We start from the raw sequence: 19,157 nt of genomic DNA, 5'->3' as shown, positions 1-19,157 counted from the left end.
GCTTTTGTGCTTGCTGAGCAGCTGCCAGGTCACTCCCAACTACATATTTCTATCAGATGCCTGGGTGCCAGACACTCTGTGGTGCATCAGCCAGAGCAAACTTTTGGGTCAGAAGAGGAAGGAGGGGGAACATCCTTGTTTAATTTAGTTTTCAAGGCTGGAGCGGGCAAGAAGAAAGTGATTCAGGATGTGAAGGTCCTTAGAGCTCCCAGAGGTTTTTGTTTAGGACAGGTTTAGGATTCTTTTGTGGACTCATTGCAAAGATATTTCTCCTGGGCATTCAAGCAATTGCATTTCCCAGTTTGTGCAGCAGGACGTAGCTTTGATCATCTTCAGCATGTCCACCATTCTGTTTCTCTTCCTAACCAGCATGGAGCCCACGTGCCACGTTTCTACTGTCAATTCCTCTCCTCAAAACTTAAAAACAAACAAAACTCCTCTCTGCCAGGTGCTAGATGTTCCTCTCCAGAATGCTTCTCTATCATAAAGGGGATAACCCTCACCTAAAATAGAATCCTGGCTTTTAAGGCCAAAGGATCCATCATGATCATCTAGTCTGACCATCTATTATAATACAGGTCAATTGTGTAACTCTGCCATGAAGCCTCTAGGGGCTCCATGCCAGTCCCAAGTCTGGATGAAGGAGGAGGGTTGATCAGATGAGTGATGATGTGCTGATCGTAAGACAATCTGATGCCAGTATGACTAACTGATAATGGCAATAGAAGAAACAATTGATTAGACAGTTCCAGAAGAAGAGACGATCAATAAGAAGTAGATTATGCAGGAGACACTGAAGCTGGCCCAAAAGAGGAGAGCATTGAAGACTGGAAGGGATGTTTCTGAGAGGGTGGAACAGCAATATAGAGCTAAATGCAATGAGGCAAGTATAGCAGCCAGAATGGATAAGATGAAATGGTTAGAGGAGGAGTGTGAAGTTCAATTCCCCCGCACCCACAGCCTGATGTGGAGAAGAGATTTAAACTTGAGTTTCCCTCTGTTAGCAAGCACACTAGCCATCAGATGAGGAGATATTCTGGCAGAGAACTCCTTCCAACTCTCCTGTTGGACTGTAACAGAGAGGAAGCTGTGCTAGTCTATACACTATCAAAACAAAAAGCAGTCAAGTAGCACTTAAAGACTAGCAAAATAGTTTATTAGGTGAGCTTTCGTGGGACAGACCCACTTCTTCAGACCATAGCCAGACCAGAACAGACTCAATATTTAAGGCACCACTGTCAGTCCCTTGGGTGCAACAGTCCCTGTTGGACTGTTCCACTATATGTAAATAAAAGCATCATTGGGGCATGGACTTGAACATGGGTTTCCTCACATCTTAACCGAATGTCCCAACTACCAGGACACAGTCATTTTCACTCTCATTCCTGGCCCAATGACTCCACTGACATTAAGGTTGATCTTTAATGTCCCCTATTCCTCCATTACCAGCTTCAGAAAGCCTTCAGATTCAGGTGGGACTAACTCCTATGTCCATCCAGGTAGACAGCCACAGCTAAAATTCAACTGAACTTGAAGATGTATTCATAACCAACGGGTTTGTCCTGCATTTTATTGCTGGCATTAAGGAAGTGTCTGCAGAGTACTGATTAGCATCATTGTTTGCAGGTTGCCAGCCAAGGTGGAGAAAGAGCAGAAGAGCACTTGTTCAGGAAGTAGTCTTTAGTAGTTGTATATTATACAAATAATCTCTCACTATGGAGAAAGAGCTAATAGGCAACTGAAAATTACAGGCTGGTTACACATACTACACTCCCTGTGCTAGCATTCCATTTCTTTAGCAAACCCAGAGGCCTCATTTAAAATATCCACATCATTCCAGATGGACAATGTCATGCAATACTTTGTCCAGCAACACAAAAGAAATAGAAATATTCTTAAAGAAGGTCTTGTGGAATCCTTCAATAAGAGACTTTCTATAACCCTACTCTGAGCAAATTTCTACGGCAGTGGCTTTCAACCTTTCCAGATGACTGAAATCCTTTCAGGAGTCTGAGGCATCTTACATACCTCTATGTTTCACCTCCCTTAAAAACAACATGGTTACAAAAATCAGACATAGAAGAAAAACATCATAGAACACTCCAAGAGTTGCTGGCTTTCTCCTTTTTACCATATTGTAAAATACATCAACTGGGCTATAAATATTGTGCTGATATTTCACTGTATAGTATACAAGGCACTATAAATAAGTCATTTATGAAGTTCTAGTTTGCACTAATGTCAGTGGTGCTTTTTATGTCGCCTCTTTTTGAACTAGGCAAATATGCTTTGTTATGTTGGTGTAAGGTGCCTCCCTTATAAATCATTCCATATTCAGTTCCATGTTTGTTCAGATTAACAGTGAAGCATTCTGGGCAGATATCCCATGGTACAGCATTCTGCCTCATCGCTGTGGACAGCAGTATTCTCACAGCGCATGGTGGATGCCTACTAGAATTAACAGGAATTCTGGCACTTGAGTTATGTCTATACTAAATCTAGAAAGTTGACCACAGATACGCAATTTATCTACGCCAATTGTGTAGCTAAAATCAATGTATCTGCTCTTGGCTAACTTGTCTGTTTATATAGAAGAATGATGGGAGAGCTTCTCCCTTTGACCTCCCTTACTCCTTGCTGCTTGTGAGGAGTATGGGGTTGACTGCTACCTGAGAGCTCACATTCATGCATCCAAGCTAGACATGTGAAATCACACCCCAGAAGATCGACCCTGAGCAGGATGATCTTCTGCAGTAGGGTAGATAAGCCTGTAGTGTTAAACCTCCATCGTGCCTCTTCTGGCATCTGTATTTTGCCAGTGCCATTTTGGAATGACTGTCAGGCAGCTTGGAAGACATACACTGCGATCAGGACGATGGACATGTATTGTCAGACAGCGATGGGAGACTAATGTGGGGAGCTGTTTGCTTTGAGACAATACAGTGCTTTTCAACTTGCCTCCACCTTGTTCAGTGCTGGAAAAAAAAAATGGGTGGGTAGAGACAGGCTAGTAATTATTTGTTCAATTTTACAGGCTGTCATATGTCCATCTGAGGCAAATTCCCTGGAGACATAGAAGGCTCTTATTCAAGAGGGCAATGAGCAAAGCAGGAAGCTATGCAGCCCTACTATTGGCTACGAGGGTGATACTCCAGCTGGTGCAGGAATGGAAAGCAGGAAATACTAGTTATAGACAGCAACGAAGGGTCCTGTGGCACCTTATAGACTAACAGAAAAGTTCTGAGCATGAGCTTTCGTGAGCACAGACTCACTTCATCAGATGCTGGTCCAGATGCTAGTTATAGACAGGTATCCCAAAAGATGTGCATTGTCTTCCATCCTAGGAATGTATATAGCCCCTATCACAGTGGTACTGAGTACCTCAACATCCTTGTGGAGGTAGAAGAGTATTCTTATTCTCATCTAATAGAGGGGCACAGAGAAGCTAAGTGACTTGGCCAACGTCACATGGGAAGTCTGTGGTAGGCCAGAGAGCTGAACTAGCATGCCTCAAATCCTAGACTTGGTAACAACCCAGCTTCTCTATCTTTCCATCTAACATCTGTGCACCAAGAGACCATGGTCAGTGCCTTAAATTCTCCTTATGGTACTCTCAACTCAGTGTGAAGTGCATTACAAAACATAAAATGGTCAGTAATTTTTCTGAACCCAAGACTTCCAGCTGGCCAGGAATGAATGCCTTATGCATTCTGAAATCTTTGAGGGCTCCTTGTGGGAATTTCCTGAAATCTCAAGTTAGCCCGAAGCTAAGGGGATTTAGTGGCCTGTGAAGGGAACTTTGCCTGCAGCAGAAAAGCCAACGTCACCTGACTTTCATGCTTGGCCATGAGGGACTTGTTCGGATGTTTCTGCCCGTACAAAGATCTATATACACATCTCTCTCCCTGGGGGCCTTTAACTGAACTCTGCAGGACAAGCACTTGTGTAATCTAGCTCCGGCCTCCATGGATTTAGCAGCTGCTTTATTGGGCAGAGAGCTCGTATGCTGGGAAAGACACCTCACGCACCCACTCCAAATCAACATAGCTGGGCATAGACTCCAGGAACAGACCACCAGCATAGTAATAAGGCACAAAGTAAAACTGCAATTGCTTCTGGCTACTTCCTTGAAGGAAAATAAAACAGAGCAGGCCTGCCTTTGAACTGTTGCAGCTGTAGGGACAATTGCCTTGGCTCTTAAGACACCACTTGGAGAAGGGGGAAAGAAACTTTTGGCAGTTGTTCTTGTGACATGGCCCAAAATGACAACTCTGCGCCGACCCCTACCCCCATTCTGCATCTCAATAGCCACAAGAAAGGAAGAACCCATCCCAGTGTGCTTTGAAGAGAGACAAAGTAACTGAAAAAAACTGAAAAGAGCATCTTAAACTCAGCCGTTTTAGAAAAAAAAAACAGTCCTGTAGCACCTTAAAGACTAACAATATAATTTATTAGGTGATGAGCTTTTGTGGGAGAGACCCACTTCTTCAGATCTAGAGAATAACTGATAATTGAGAGAAAAAGGAAAAAAAAAAGCTGATGCATCAGCTAGATGGGGGGGAATGACAGTGGGGGGTGGGGAGGAGAAAAAAAGCCTCTGCGAGTGTCTATTAAGTGGGATGCCTGCGGTCACTTTGAATATCAAAAGGTGGGGAAATTGTTATTGTAATGCATAAGATAATTGACATCTTTGCTGGTGTCCATGGGGATAGGTATCAAACTTGAAAATTAATTCTAATTCAGATGTCTCCCTTTGTAATCTGGTGTGAAAATCTGTTTTAAAATGTACGCCATTAAGTCTTCAACAGGGTGTCCTGCCAAACTGAAGAAAGCCCTTTTGGGGTGGGGAAGATTGCAGCAACAGGAACCTCCCGTGAGATGAATGAGCAGATGTTTGCTGGTTTCCAAATCACTCTCTTTTTTAAGTCACTATTGCACCTGCAGATCTTTCATGCAGCCATAATCCAACTCCTAGTAACTATCTGATGACTAAAGTTTTAAAAGGCCCAAAAACCATAATAGCCATAAATCTGAGTCAATTTTTAACATGCAATATTCGCTCCAAACACATTATAAAGGAAATATCCAGTATAAAGGAAGTGATGTTATATAGTGTGCCACCATAAGGCTTAAAACCTTTTTATGTTTTTAAAATGTACTGAAACCACTCTCCTTCCCCTGGGGTTATGGCCTTAATAATGTTGTTGGAGGTACATTATCCATGTGCCTAACACAACATTAGGAAAGTACCACTGGGGTTATTGTACTGATATCTTCAGCTCCCAGGGCCAATGTTATGCTCGCTGACTTGGGCAAGAATGTACAGTGAAATAAGTTGTGCAGCTGGCTAATACAAATGAATGAAGCCAGTGCATCAGATGGAATAATAATTTGGATTCAGCTCATGGGGGCTGGCATTTTTTTCCTGCACAGAGGAAACAGGGAGAGAGGAAAGAGGTGCTGGGTGGCCCCCAGTGGGGCACAGGGTGATGGGGAGAGGGACCAGGTCAGGATCTCACAGCTTCTGTGGCTACTGTCCAAAGTCCGGCAAGGATATTTCCTTTCAATTCCACCAAATGAGAAACACACACTCCCCTCCCCTGGCCAATTTCTCTGCACTTCCTTCTCAGACATTCTGGGGTTTCCACTACAACCTACCCTTGCACTGTGTTCTCCCCCACCCTCCTTTTTCAGACTCTTTGGGGTTTGTACTCCCCCCACTGCAGGGCAGCCACCATTGCCCCTCCCCTTGAGGCCTGCACTGCTCCCCATTACAGGGCACTCCCAATTGCACTGCCCTCTCAGGCCCCATGAGGCTTAGTGCTGTCCCCCCCAGCATGCACTAACCCCTGGGTCCTTGAGGCTTTCACTGCCCCTCAAAGTACAACCCTATGCCCTGTGAGGCTTGCATTGCACCCCTGATACCTTCTCCCCATATAGCTCTGCCTTGTGCTCCTCTGCCCTTTGCTCCGCCTCCTACCCCACAGCTCCCTACCTGCAGCTGCCCCAGCCAGATGCCCCTCTCTGCCTTGGCCAACATGGGTTTCACCATTCTTCTCCTCAGAGTGCTCACACACCCTCCTCTGACAAGCACAAGTGGCATGGGGCAGGACAAATGCCAATCCTGGCTCCTCGGGCTGTCTGGGTCCAGCGCATGCATGAAGGGCAGGGAGCCAATAGGGTTTTAATATGCATGTGCTGGACACGGATAGCTTGAGGAGCAAGGATTGGTTTTGTCCCACCTCCCGCCGCTCATGCATGCCAGAAAAATGGTATGTGACAGGTGGGCCACACTTAGAAGTTTTATTGACATCTAGTTCGAGGCCGCCAAAAAAAAAAAATCAGTCAGGCTGCATGCAGCCCCCTGGCCGCAACTCAGACATGGCTGATTTAGAGCAAAGGAGGTTTGAGCACTGATTTAAAGTAAAACCTAGCAGTGATGACAGGCAGACAAACACATCTTAAGCAGAAGAGATGTGTCCTACCTAGTTTTGTAAGTGCTGATGTGCTGGCATAGCTAGGAAATAATGCAGTACAGATAGGATAGGATCTAACCAAACTGGCATCCTACTCTCTTCCCAGTTTATGCATCAATCCTATACAAACTTACTCTCATATTCACTAGTAAATCTTGGAGTTGAATAGAACTACTCCTATTAGTAAAGTTACGCCTGTGCATGACTGTTTGCAGGCTCAGGACCTTTGGGAAATCCACAAATAGATGCTTATTCAGAATGTAATCTCTCTCTCTCAAGCCACAGCCTCTCATATTCACATAACATATCTAGAATTCATTAAATGGCCCCAACCCATGACTGGGATCTCTAAGGATCACAGTGCACACTTATAATTATGCATGCTATATATGTAAAAATCAACATCTATTATCATTAACAATTCTTTGACTAGCTAGATGACTGGCAGCAGAGATGGCATTGACGCAAACTGCAGGGAAACAGAGCACATTATTCACTGGCAGGATAACAGAATTTAACACAGTCAGATATGCTCTCTCAGAAGGCAGTGAGAGCTGCCTTTGACTTCAAAATAAGCAGGCCCCAAATTCTGTGCTGGGGGAGTTAAGGATGTGTGTCTGAGGAATAACAGAGGGCGGATATATACTCAAGTTAAGACATGTCAAGAGATGTAAATACTGTTTAGTAGGTTGCAAAACTAAATACAAATTAAAAAAAACACAAAACAAAGGAATGAGTGGTTTTGTTCATGGTGGGACAAAACCCATTAACAGGGACGGTAGTGTTTACATCAATCAAGTAAGCTAAGACAAAGTTAAAAAACAATACTAACAGGTTAAGCCAGAGTGCAGGAAATCTTTTAACACAAGAACTCTGCATTCTTGGTTACTAGATTTACAAGTGAGGAAAGTCCAGGACCTAGTTTTCCTCTCATTGTTACAACTTCATTGACTTCAGAGAAATTACTGCCAATTTATACTGGTGTAAGTTAAAGGTGATTCAGTGCCACAATATTTGCCCTTTCATTCTTGACTAGTGAACTTGTTGCTTTCTCTATGGCAGCAAGCCTAACGCTTAAATTAAGGTGTAAGAAGAGCTTGCCTTCAGTACAACCAACCTTTGTTCTCACAGTGCTATTTTAATGACTAGCATGCCTGCCCATATCCAGTAACCCAAGAGTACAGAAAGCATTAGCAAAAGTATAGCCTGGCCTCAGAAAGGCATGTTTTTAAGCCACTTTTAATTCACAAATGACACTGGGACTTTAATAGACCAGGGCTAAAAGACACTGCATACGTAAAATCAAAACAAAAATATGTACTATGTAAATACTGTGAATAAGTAAACGCTGAGGACTGTTCTGTAGCTCATAAGGGAGAGGTACCTCAGTTGACTAGACTCTACTTTTGTTTGTGGTTTGGCTAATGACCCACCAGTTCTGCACAGAGTTCCTCTGTAAGTGAGTTTGTCACTTACAGCACTCCTTATCTAAGCTCAAGAATGAACAATGCCCATTCACATTTTGATCACAACTAGCGTTGGTTTACTTGGTTTATTTTAAGACAAACCACAGCATGCAGCAATAATGATTTAGTAAGTGATTTGGTGTAAGAGTTCTGAATACAGGGACTAGGACTATAACATAATTTATGCAAAGTGATTCTGTAGCTGAATGTAGTTAACATGTATCATCCACCTCCATTCTTGGCAGTGTGCAGCCTGAGGGAAAGTTGTTGGGAGCAGATTCTTAATGGGACACTGCCAACTGAAAACTAATACTCTAATAAAAACTGAAGCCCCAATCTTGGAAGTTGCTGCACACAGATGACCCCTTGGAGAGTTCCATTGACTCAATTTGACTTCCAACTCAAATCACTGGAAGTTGTGGACACTCAGCACCTTGAATGAACAGACCATTCATTATTACTAACTTTTACACTCGCGTTTTGCCAGCAGAAGGTACACAGAATGATGACCTTTGTCCCATTAGCACAAGTGACAGAGATTCAGTTATTAAAATGAAGGCCCAGATCCTGCAGACACTTGTGCCCCTGTTACTTTAGGTGTGAGCCTTCTCGGGTATGTAAAGTTAAGCACACATAAAGGGGTGTTTGTGTTCCCTGCATGGACACCTTGTGTATATCAGGATGGAATGATAAAATTGCATTCTAGTTTTTTAAATCTGTATTAGGTTTATGCACCTGGATGTCAGGGCACACCCTAACCAGTTCTTAATATTTACCAACAAACCACATCCTTCCAGTCAGAGCTTGGCCAGAGCCAGGATTTCTCCTCACTCCCTTCCTAAACACTCTGGGGTAACATTTGTTGCAGTGGCCAGGCACAGCATGAGCACAGAGCAATCGCTGTGACTTTGGGGGTGTGCAGTACAGTACTACGGGTCTTGGCAAACTGCAGAGCCCCACTTTAGTCTGCGGGAGAATGACTGGATGAAAGGAAAGGGGGGGACTCTGCCTTGTTTCTGGAGCCCCCCCCAGGGACCGTGGGGTTTTCACACTGAGCGCCCTCTGCTAGGTATGTCCTGGCCACCTCCTTTCTGCGGTTTGCCGAAGAGCCCGTTGGCTGCACCTGGCAAGAGCAGGCAGGGTCCCCGCTTGCGCTAGGCTTTTCGAGGCTCTGTCTGAAGCACAGCACAGAGGCGGCTCAGGCACGAACGCTAACCGACCGGGGATGAGTTAAGGAGTTCCCCGCCCCGCGCGGACGGCTCCGGGCTGGGAAGATCCAGCTTTGCCCGCGGGCGTTAGAGCCCCACGACCGGCGAGACTTAAGAAGGGGCCCACAAGAGGACGGGGGGTGGGACGCTCCGCTGGCGGATCTGCCCTGCTGGGAAACCCGGCTCGGTCCTGGTTCCGATCCCCGCCCGACACCACTGCGCGGCCCGGGCTGGTTACCTCGGCAGTCCGCCCTGGGCAGCGCGGCTCCGCATCCCCTTGCCGGCTGGGGCCAGGCTGCTGCGGGACGCTCACCACCAACTTCTCCCCTCCTCACAGAGCCCGGGGCGTCGGCCGGGTGCGCAGGGACCCAGGCGGCAAGACGCGAGGCTGCCTCGCCATGCTGCAGGACAGGGGAACTCGAACCTGCCCGCCCAGCCTCTCTCCCACCCCGCCCCCCGGCCCACAGCTGGTCCTGGCCCCGCCCCCGGCCCCGCCCCTCGGCCCACAACTGGTCCTGGCCCCGCCCCTCGGCACACAGCTGACCTTCAGTGGCTTGTGTGCGTCCGTCACTCCACTGCTCTTAGCACCTTTCCCTCTAGCCCTCAATACCTACCCCAGGGTCTGCCCCCGTTCCCGGACGCAGCTGGCTGTAGCCTCACTGACTCCCAACCCCACCGCAAAGCTCCTGCCACCCACACTAGGCGCGCAGCTCCTGGACCTGCCCCGGCTACCGTCAGGCTGCGTGCGGTTCCCTGCCGGACCTCGCCAAGCCTTTACTGACCGGGCTGCCTTCGCCGGCCCTTGCTAGAACCGGTGCTGCGCTCTGCCGGCTGCACCGCCGCCTTCTCCGCTCTTCTCCCCGGCACCGGGCTGCTCACCTGCCTGGGCCCGGCGTGGCACGGGCGGCAGCCGCCTGGCCTCTGGGTCCTAACGCCGCACCTCGACTTGCGGCCGGGGCGGAACTTCCCGCGCTCGCAGCCCTGCCGGGCGGGCGGCAATTCCAGCGTCCGCTCTTGGGGCCGCTGCCGCCGGGCAGCGGGCGGCGTGAGCCGGTTCCCCGGGCATTTCGCGCCCGCGGCGGGATTTCTCACAGGGTCCAGTCTCAGGACACGGGTTTCCTCAGCTTCGCTTCCCTGCAGCGCGCAACGAACCGAACACAGGGAGCGCGTGGGGCCGGGCCCGGGGCCGGGACATTGGGCTCGGGCCCCGGACTGGGGGCGGGGGCAAGGCTAGGGTGGCCAGGTCTGAACGTTCACAAAGGGGGCAGCCCCGAGCGGGAGAGTGGCTGTGTGGGCAGCTGCGAGCTCCCGGCCCCACCCCTCGGGCATGGGACCCACTCTCCTCCCACCCTGACCGCGGGCTCCCTCCCACCGGCCCAGCTGGGGATCACTTGCAACAGGGGGTCGCTGCCTCGTTCCACTCATCCACAGAGCTCTGCTGAGCTCCCCTTCTCCACGGGGGGCTGGGAACGGAGCGGCTCAGCCCCCCCAGAGCCATGGCTCAGTGGGCCGGGAGGCAGCGCAGGAGCAGAGCGGGCGGCCGCTGGCGCTGCGTGGTGAGTGGGGGCAGGGCGGGGTAAAGGGGAGGCCAGGAGGAGGCTGCTTGCTGCGGGTGCTGTTGTAACCCTCACACCTGTGTGTGGGTCACTGGGCCGTGTGGCAGCAGCTAGACCACTTCCCAGAGAGAGAATGAGCGTCCCCTGCAGCCCTAGCTGAGAGGCAGCTGGCTTTCGGTGCCAACACCCAGTCTTTCTCCCTGAAGTGGTCTAGCTGCCACTACATGGGACAGTGAACCACACGCAGGAGTGTGGGTTAAACTGTCACCTCCTGTTGTCCCCAGTGGCCTGCTTCAGGTGGTCTCCTCACCCATCCATAGGACATCTGAGGCAGCAACCACAGGCACCCAAAAGCACAGGACCTGGGGCAGCTGCCCCACCTCATCTTATGGACAGGACAGCTCTGACCCTCTATAGCCATGGGTCTCTGCCTTATAGGTATGGAGCATTTTTGAAGATAGCACTTTGACCCAGGTCTGGCTGCCATGGTCCAGGGACAGGCTTGGAGCTGTAGCACAGCCATAGTAACAGCCAGGTGAGCCTCTGTGGGGAGCCATGGCAGATGCTCCATCTCCTCTGGGCAGGGGGCCGGAGCAGCCCATGGGCAGCTTCACAGGTCACTGCACAAGAATGACCAGTGGTGCTGGAACATGGGTGGAGGAGACCTCTCCCACCCACTTTTCACAGAGATGGGCCACTCCCCTTCCCCATGTCATCCCCCTCTCCCCTGACCTGGTCAGTGTGGAACTCAGCAGGGGAACCTGGGCAGACCCTCTGTCTGCCTACAGTGTGTGTGCATATGGGAGGGAGGGCTGAGAGTAGCCCCCGAGCATGGCTCCATCTCCCCGGGCTCCCTGCCCATCTGAGGTCAGTGATTCCATACCGCTCCCCATGGCTGCTCACACATATGTCCTCAAACCAGCTCTGGTGGGGGAAGGGGGCCATGGAACCTCAGCCCAGCTGCTGTAAGTAGAACCCAGCAAATCCACAGATACCTGGGCTACAGATATTCCTTGACAATTTTAGCTGAAGCACAGATGGGATGCAGATACACACTGTTGTAGTCACACAGGGCTCTGTGGATGGGATGTGCAGATATTGAGACAGTGATGTGATTTGTTTTTAAGGCTGGACACTGAGTGCTGTGTAAACTGGTGTTTCCAACTAGCTTCCATCTTCCATACTAGAGAATGACAAACCTATCAGTCCCAGTGGGGGGATATTCATCAGAGAGCAACAGGGGCAATACTCTCATTTTTATACTGATTGTTCTGTTTTCCCTGTGTTCTGTTTGAACACAGGCACTTGGTCCTGCTCCAAGGGCATGGCCTGGACTTGATGATATTTTGAGGTCCCTTCCAGTTCTAGTATTCTATGATTCTAGAGGCAGCTTCTGGGAAAGGAGGAGGTAAGGAGAAGACATTTCTTGCCATTGTTGCTACCTGGGTAGCTAGGAGTAGTGAGAAAAACAGGAAGATCATGAGACACCATAACAGCTGGATTAGTGGAGGGTAGGTTGAAAGAGAGGGCAGTGCTATGGTTCTGGTACTACACAGCAGTATAGTTTCAGTCTTCTCTGGATTCATGATGAGACAACTGCTCTTCATCTGGGCACTGATCTTGTGCAAGCTTTATGATGTCTTTGTCATATCTACTTACAAGGAGATGGAACTAGATGCCATCAGCATATTACATGGCATTGCAGGGCCTGTTCAAGGCATCTTAAGTCTATGAGAATGTGATAGGCAGCAGGCATCTGATTTTAACACCTAGTACACTACATCTAAGGATATGTCTATACTTACCTGGCTTTCAACATGTCGCAATTAATCCTTTGGAGTTTGATTTTGCTACATCTTCACAGACACTGCAAAATTGAACTCTCTGGGCTTGGCCATTGACTCTGGTACTCTACACTGTCACATGGAGTAAGGGACATCAGTACAAACCCAAAGGGCCCCCATTGCCCCTAGGGACAAAGGCAACCCTGATATGTCAATTCTAGCAATGCTAACGGCATAGCTGGAGTGTGTATCTGGGATCGACTTTGTTTCCTAATGTACACCAGGCTTGAGCATCATAGTGGAGTCATGGTCCACCTCTAGGGATCCTAGGAACACCAGCAATACAAACAATAAATAACAGGGAGCGAACCACCTTTGTCATTTCAATCACTGTAGCTAAGATTGTTTCTTATCCTGATGTTAGGTTGTAAACCAACCTATGCCCACATGAATGTACTACAATCTGCAACTCTATGCAAGGAGAAAGGTGAACTAAGTACACAGTTATAATCCACAGCTCATAGGAGGAGGAAAGCTTTTGAAACCTGGAAGGTTTTTGTCTTTATTTTAGTGCACATCATAGTACAGATGGACTCTGTTTAATCAAAAGGTTACAATTGTTCCCAATCTTCAATGCTTAGGGAAAAAACAGGAAAAACCTGTTCCAGGAAAGATTATGATATTGAAAACTTCCCGTAAGAACACCTGACCTTGGAATACTTTTTTTAAAAAAAATTTCCATGTTATCATATTAACAAACACTAAGAGTCATGAACTCTTGTATCTGAAGCAAATGTGTTGGACATCTCAGTTCTGGCATATATTCTTCCTGTGGGATGGATTGTTTGTGCAGAGCTTTATTGAAAAATAATAAGACTGAATTACAAAATATTAGTGTAACCCAGTAAAAGTTATTTTATTTTTTTAAGCCAGGGACATAACAGATCTCACAGAGCTACTTTACTTAGCCTGAATAAAAGTTATGTTAAGGAATAAGATTTATAAACAAAGCAATCTTTGTGCTTGTAAGTCATTCAGTCAGAATTAAGTTGATAGTAACAGCCCCAGTTCAGGAGAACATACAAGTAACATGCATAATCAAGGCTTAAAATGGACTGTACTTTCACTAACATATGGATCTTGCAAGAAATAGGAATGCTGGAGGTTATTACAGAAAGAGAAAAATAGAAGGAAAGCTAAAGAAATAAATGCACAATAATCTCAAAGAGGGAGCAGCCTCTATTAAAGGCTGATGCTTACCAAGATTTTTAGTACAGCCACACCACATCTAAGTGTGGGGCTGATGTAAATCAGGATCAGTGGTGCATTACCATATGCCCCCCTCCCCACAGCCAAACCCCCATCCCCACTCATCTCCCTCCCCATGGGGCTCTGCTACTCTACTCTTCCTCCCTGAGGCACAGCTCACTGATCAGGCTGGACCATGCTAGGTGCAAGAGGTGTGGTAGGATGAGCACTGAGCATATTGCTCCTGTGCAATGCTCCCCTCACCCAGCTCCTACCTCCTCTCCCTCGCCTTCCCCCATTTTACATGTGGGTATAGTGAAGTACACAGAGGTTAGTGAATTGCCTAGGATTAAGCACAAAGAGAATCAAGCATCACTGCTACTCAGGGAACTCAGGAAGGCTCCCAGTCTTCAACCTGTACCTATAGTCATTGTTTTAAAAACCCAAACCCTCATTCTCCATTATTTCAATATTTAGCACTAGACAGTGTTCTCTGGCATAATGCTGTATTATGTGTACTGCCAGCTGCAGCTGTCCACACTCACCTAAAACATACAGGCTTTAAAACTACTGCCAAAAATATCAGCAAGGTCATTAATTCCAACTCAAACAGTCTATTGACAGGGAAAAATTTTAAGGTAGCCACATTTTAAAGTTCATTAAACCATTTATTTCCTTCCTATTTGTTTCTATGTCACCCAGACAGCTAGTGGGGCAGGGGGCAGACCCTCCACCTGTTCTAAGCAAGGAGCAGGGGTGCCCGAGAGCAGTCCCCAGACTATGTCTCTGCCCTCTGGGCTTCCTGGGCAGCTCTTACTGTGGTCTAACTTCCAGCAAGGTCAGGAGGTAGGGGGAAGGGGTGGAGCGGCAGGGATTCCCAATGTTAATTGTGCCCAGGACCCCAGTAAATCTTAATCCATCTCTGATCAGGATAGTTCCCTTTCAATTCCATTGCCAGCTTCAACAGAGCTGCAGCAATTTGTCAGCTGACAATCTGATGCCATCACTGTGTCATCTCTTACAGGGTATGCAGGATTCAAGCTGGGTAGTATTTTGCTGAGAGACTCATCCAAGCACTCAAGGAAAATCCAGAGTGGTATAAGAAGGGTGGTAATGATGCAGTAGTGGGCAGCTCTCTTACCGTTTAGTCAACATTAAACAAAGAATTCATTCTTCATCAACTAATTAACATTTACAATACGGTAGCACCTAGAATCCTCAGTCAAGTCCGGGTCCATTGTACAAGGTGCTGTGTATGACAGGTATGGCAATTTCTTGCAAAAATCCTGGACAAATCATATGTAATTAAGAAAAAATCCTTTGCATTAAGTTTAAGTATTCTGGGAGTTTGGTTTATTAAAAATACAAATATTTATGCATAATTGTACAATTATATGTAGTGTCTCTGGGCCTTACTGGGGAATAACAGTGTGTGTAGCCTGGCAATACCCTGGTTAGGAGTGAAAAGCTAGGTGTCTCCACCCAAGAGAGGTGAGAAAAGCCTGAATGTGGGTGTCCTTGCTGTAAGGCAAATATGGCTTCAGTTTCTCTGAATTATAACACTGTAAGACATATAACAAAACCAATCCCTGCTTCAAAGTGCTTTCAATCAAGCATGCAAGAAATAGTACATAGATAGATCAAAATGGGGCGTGGGGGGGTTGTGGGGTGAGAGAACCTCACCAGGTATTTCCACACAGACTAGCTGGGTGTGCAGTTCTTCAGCAACCAGAAACAGCCTCACTAGAAATGTTAATTGTACAAAACTGCTGTTGATATCACCAGGAATTCAATTTCAGGAAAAAGGGTAGATAATAGCTCAGCATGGAATGTATTCTCACCTTCAAGTACAGAGTTTTACAACTCCCATTAAGCTGATCACATAGATGCATGCTCTTTGAGATGAATAGGTCTATGTCTACATGGACCACATCAGAGCCAGGTCACAAGTGGGTTCCATTCTTGTGCAACTTGATTTTAGAACTTCAGCTGCATTATCCAAACCTGTGTTAGAATACACATTAGAAGCTGCAAATTACAAAGCATTTATTCTTGAAAGTGTTTGATCGACAGAGTAGCCATCAGTGGTAACTGCGTAATATGTATTTGCATGGAAAGGTAGCTGTATTGGTATTTATTTAAGCTCAACAGGAAGCATTCATATTTACCATGAAGGCTGGTCCTTTGCTCACTTGGAAACGCCCACCCATTTAAAAGCATTCCTTTATTTTCAGCAGTCGCTACTACTTTAACTCCACAATACCATCAGCATCACATACGTGGTAGCTAGGCATTCTGACCTGAAGGGTTATTCATTTCAATTCACCTCAGGGCTTAACGTCACATTAAAAACACATGTATGTGTATTCAAGTGACATGATGAAAAATGACCAGTGGGGTACAAGGTACATTCACGGGAGCAAAGATATGTTCATTGCCTTTTAAAGGACTAAGTAAACCTTACATCACACTTTCAGTCCGTGCACTGATTACTCCCCAAGTGCTCTCAGTTAAACCAACACAGTGGCTGTTTGATCTTCAAATCTGTTGTTAACATGCGATGGTTCAAAAGACTTTCCCTTGAATCCTGCTTCAGTGCTGTGCTTTACATGAACTTGGTGATATGGTGACTGAATTGTGGAAGAGCTATTGCAAGGAGAGAGATTTACAGGTAGCATGGGAAACATGACAAGAAGATCCTCACTGCTCATTTTATTCTGGTAGAGCACCCTTCATCACAGAGAACCTCAAAATGCTCTGTAAACTTTGGGATAAATTGGGAGCCTCCTAGGTGAGCAGTTACTCATGTGGGTCCTTTCAATGAAGGCAATAGGATTAAAGGTGTGAAAACTGCTGCCTAGTCCAAGTATGGGATTCAAAAGCTCACTGTATAGAATTCACTTCACCTGCAACTGATGTAGGCTCCTGGAAACTGAAATGGAAGAAGGAGTTAGTAACACCAGACACATGAAGGGAGGAATGCCATTGGAAATGCAAGGGAAAATTTAGGTAGACAAGACTGCAATTCCCCAATTGGGGTTTAGTCAGGAAAGGTGGGTTAATAATATCCCTAACCTTAGGAAAATGCAACAGGAAATGTGATGACTACTGATTGTCAGGACCTCAGTTTTACACTCGAGCCAAAAGTTGACATGCCCAGCAGGACATGGGCTAAGTACTAATAGGAAAAAGCGTACAAACTCTTCATATAATAGCCAGACTTCCACAATCCTTGTTGGTTGTCCGTGGCGTGCCAAATTACTAACCTTCTGCTTTGCCTGTGATATCATATATGTCACTGGAACAGCCCCTAGCAGAAGACAAGTCTTGGCCATGGGAATAGTTTATCTTTGTGCTGTAAATAGGGCCAAGGCAGGAAGCAGTAGTGCAATATACAAACCCAGAACAGTGGTATAACAACTCCAGCGATTATAACAACAGTGAGCTTAAAAGCACACAGCGAACCAGCTTGAGAGGCCCTGCCATCCAAAGCTGCAAATCGGATTTCTAAACCCATATTCAGTCATGTAAGTGGGAGTAGCTCGCTTCCCACACAAGCCCCTCCTCTATGGCAGTGTGGTACATTGCAGGTGCTCCGCAGTTTTGATAATCAGGTTGTTGCTAAGACAATGCTCCAGTAGGGATGTCACAGCCTGATTTTTAGAGTCCCGATTTGAAGCTTTTGGCCATTGACCATAGCCTGACAGGATTTGGCCTGGGTAGGTTTATTGGGAGGTTCCCTTCTGCTCAGGTGTTTCTAACCAGTATTCCTGCCCTAAGGGTAAGTCTATACTAGGGAAATAAGTCGATTTCAGGTACAGAAGTCTAGCTAAGGCATTTTCATAGCTAAAACTGACATATTGGAATTGACTTATTTCCCTAGTGAAGACTTAGCATCTATTCTTTCACGTTGACCTCCCTTACTCTAGGCGATAGTGTGGAGTACAGGGGTTGACTGTGGAGCCCAGAGAAATTGATTTTGCTGCGTCTTCAACCAGAACCTGACTGGGTCAATCTTCTGCTAAGTATAGACAAGCCCTTAGGCTTCTTTCCCCCTCTTAGCGTGTCCGGTGCCATGCTCCTTCAATATATCTGATTCAGAGTGTGCTGCACAGCAGTGGTACTTCGGTGCACTGGCAACAGGGTTAAAGAGCAACATAGCTGTCAATTTGTATTTAAACAGCTAACGATCCTTATCAGCACCGTGAATAGCTTGTAAGTCACCATATTCCCAGTGAATGTCCAATTGACATGGCATTCAGTACTGCAGTCAGCCGTAGGAGTTATTTGGTGAGAGGCAGGACAAGCGATCCTATGACCCAGCGTCATTTAGTCCTAGACAAAAGGAAATACAGTCAATGACTCAAATGCCTCGGGAATTTACTGTAATAAACAATGGGAGAACATTCCACTTGAATGAAAGCAAAGTACAGATAATTAAGCCTGTCAGGCAGACAAGCTGGAAATACTTTCTTATGGTAGAGCCCAAAGCCGGGTAGTGCATGGGGGGATGCACGCTAACTGGTTAATGATTTAGCGTTCACCTAGCAGGAATGGCCCCCAGACAGTGTGGTCTGATTTAGAGCAAATTAAGTTAATTATTGCAAAGGCTAATTTACCCTGCAGCTCTCAGGGTGAAATTGTGACCTCATAGCTGCATATGCACTCTAGCCTTTCCTCAAAGGCCAGATTATGGGAACAGTGTGGAGTTAAACCACTCCAGTCAGGACCCAGGAAAATATAGCACATGTCCGTCAGGCTGCTGCAGTGTAACATGTGAGCAGGGGCAGCAGGTTTGCAAAGATTTTCATGGTGGTTCACAGAACATGCAGACCCTATACCCTTCCTCATCCCACACTCATGCCTAAGCCTCTGGGAGAGAGTTTGGGTGCCAGGTGCAGGCTTTGGGCTGGGGCAGAGGATTGGGATGCAGATTCTGGGAGGGTGTTTTGGGGTGCAGGTGAGGTGAGGGTCAGGCTCGGGGAGGGAGTGGGAGGAGATCTGGGAAACAGGCTCTGGAATGGAGATAAGTTCTGGGTGCAGGCTCTGGGAGGGGGTTTGGGGGCTGAAGCAGGTGTAGGGGAGATGGGGTGCAGGAGGCAGTTTGGGGGCAGGAGGTGGTGGGGGTATGGTGCTTACCAAGGACACCTTCCTCTGACAGCAGCTCCTAGGTAGAGGATGCTGGGGAGTCTCTGCTTGCTGCTGCCTGTGGGCATGGCCTCCACAGCAGGGCCGTAGGTCACTCAGGGTGAGGGCCATGCCTGCAGGCAGCAGCGTGTACAGACCTCCCCTGCCCAGTGCCTCCTGTCAAAGAGCTGCTGCCAGACATCCCCAACTCCCCAGAAGGCTACAGAGATGTGCCAGCAGTCATGCAGTAGGAGCTGCTGGAAGCTGCTCTAGCCCTGCTGCATTGCTGGTG

At 47.2% G+C, this 19,157-nt stretch overlaps 1 protein-coding gene across 2 annotated transcripts in view; it reads right to left on the bottom strand.

Moving 5' to 3' along the window:
• The window catches only part of TC2N (tandem C2 domains, nuclear), a 49,353-nt gene extending 39,105 nt beyond the window's left edge, over positions 1-10,248 (bottom strand). Inside the window, exon 1 of one of the 2 annotated variants that reach the window (XM_074996610.1) lies at positions 10,030-10,248. The gene's annotated coding sequence lies outside the window, so the exon portion shown is untranslated. Of the gene's footprint in view, positions 1-9,388; positions 9,563-10,029 lie in introns of those variants that run through there. The other variant, XM_074996609.1, reaches the window with a different exon arrangement.
• Between the last annotated feature and the right edge of the window lie 8,909 nt (positions 10,249-19,157).

This window comes from Carettochelys insculpta, chromosome 6, assembly GCF_033958435.1.
Source record: "Carettochelys insculpta isolate YL-2023 chromosome 6, ASM3395843v1, whole genome shotgun sequence".
Lineage (NCBI taxonomy): Eukaryota > Metazoa > Chordata > Testudines > Carettochelyidae > Carettochelys > Carettochelys insculpta.
The sequence above is the reverse complement of the archived record's forward strand: the minus strand, read 5'-3'. Positions and strand labels throughout refer to the sequence as shown.